The sequence below is a fragment of the Chinchilla lanigera genome, unplaced genomic scaffold, assembly GCF_000276665.1.
Source record: "Chinchilla lanigera isolate Chin_1 unplaced genomic scaffold, ChiLan1.0 scaffold00112, whole genome shotgun sequence".
Classification (NCBI taxonomy): domain Eukaryota; kingdom Metazoa; phylum Chordata; class Mammalia; order Rodentia; family Chinchillidae; genus Chinchilla; species Chinchilla lanigera.
The window spans coordinates 632330-634512 of NW_004955513.1; positions in this window are offsets into that span (position 1 = coordinate 632330).

Genomic DNA, 2183 nt, shown 5'->3' on the forward strand with positions numbered 1-2183 from the left:
CCCAGCCCTGTTTTGTTTTTTTGATTATTTTTTCTTGTTTTTACATTGTTTCTATTTTTTTTCTGATGTTATTGTTCTGCTCTATTCTTGTTTTTATTTCTTCCTTCTCTCTTTCTCTCCTGGCACCTTCACCAGTTTCCCAAAGTTCTCATAATCTTCCTTTGTCCTCCAGCCTTGCTTCTACTCTCTTCCTCTTCCTCTATTTCTCTATTTTTCTCTTAATTCCTTTAAAATTTTCTCCCCAGAGGGTAATAGTATGCCATATTGATGACATATTTACTGTATACAATTTCCTGGTTTGTTTTAGATTTTGTTATATAACCACAAATATAATTCATACAGTTAAAGCTGGCAAATTAATAGTTACCACAGTTTGTCCTTTTCTAGGCTGTGTTTGATGCTATTGTTGATTCTACTACTTCAACAAAGGTGACATAACTGTTCTAATCAGTTATTCTTCCTGTGTGCTAAGATTGAGATTGCCTAAGGGTCATAAACAATATAGGCCAGTGCCAAAGAATCTGGGGCTGGGCCAAATAGGCAGCAACTTGTCATCCCCAGTAAATTGAAGAGGTAGGAACTTGCAACAGACTCAGAATCCAAAAGCCGGTTATACCTGGAAGGCTCCTCTGAGACATATCATTTCCTAAGGGTTCTAAATACTAGTAATAAAGCTACCTGCCATAAGCAATAGAGAAGCATTGACCCAGTAATTAAACTAAGAAAACAGAAAGTGAGATGACAGTTAAGCAAGATTCAACCCCAGACTTCCAGCTCACCAAAGACAACCCAGGGTACAGTGAGGTGAAACAGCTCAAAAGCCATCCTCCTGGACTCTCTGGAGTGGGAAAAGTAAAAGTAATAGAGCAGATGATTGAGGCTCTAGGAAAAATCAAATCAAAAGTAATTTCTTAGATAACTACAGAGATGATTACCATAATAAAAGACTTGGTTAGTAATTCTAGAGAAGATATAGATAAAAAATAGAGGAATTTAGGAAAATGATGGAGACCATGAACACCCAACATAGTAAAGAAATGGAATCCATGCAACTGATTGAAACAGATAGCCAGGAGATTAAAAATGCCATAGAAAGTATACACAGAAGAATGATCTCATGTGAAGCCAGAACACCAGATCTATAAGACAAGATTGTGGTTAACAATCAAAAAACTAAACATTTCTTAAAAATAACAAGGGGCCAAAAAAAAAATCAATCTAACAGCTGCTAGAAAAAAAATTGATTACAGTCAGTGAAAAAGATTGCCCTAATGACATAAAAAATCCATTCAAAGAAGTAATGGCAAAAAAATTTCCAAACACGGAAAAAGAATCTGACATACAAATAAGTGAGGCATATAGAACTCCAATTAACCATGATCAAAAAATCTACACCAAGACATATAATAGTCAAGATTCCAGAAATTCAACATAAGAATAGAATGTTAAAAGCTGTTAAGAGAAAAGAAACAAATCACCTATAAGGGAAGGACCATCAGAATCACAGCAGACTTCTCAACACAAACCCTTAAGTCAAGGAAACCTTGGAGTAAAGTATTTCAAGCTCTAAAACAAAACAACTTTCAACCCAGATTGTTGTACTCTGCAAAACTATCTTTCAAAAAAACTCACTTTCAAAATTGATGGATAAATGAGATACTTCCATGACAAAGAACACCCAGAGAAATTCATGAGCACCAAACTAGCACTCCAAAATGTTCTGAAGGACATTCTAGAAAGAGATAGTAAAGACCACAACTCCATGAACCCCAACAGAAAGAATCCACCAGGCAAGGCAAGCACTCAAACAGAGAGGAAAAAAGGGAACCAACAGCAGGAAAATAACATGACAAGGGGAAGTCAATAACATCAGCTATAACCATCAATGTTAATGGTCTCAGTTCATCAGTCAAAAGAAACAGACTGGCAGAATGGATCAAGAAGCAAGATCTAACAATATGCTGCATACAAGAAACACGTTTAATTCAAATGGAAATTCAAAGACTGAAAGTCAATGGATGGAAAACAATACTCCTGCAATAAGAACCTGGAAAAAAGCAGGAGTAGCTATTCTGTTTGCAGACTAAGTGGATTTTAAGTCAAGACTGATTAAGAGAGACAAAAAAAGTCACTACAGCCTTTAAAGGGAACAATCCAAGAGAAAAGGTAACAGCTATAAATAT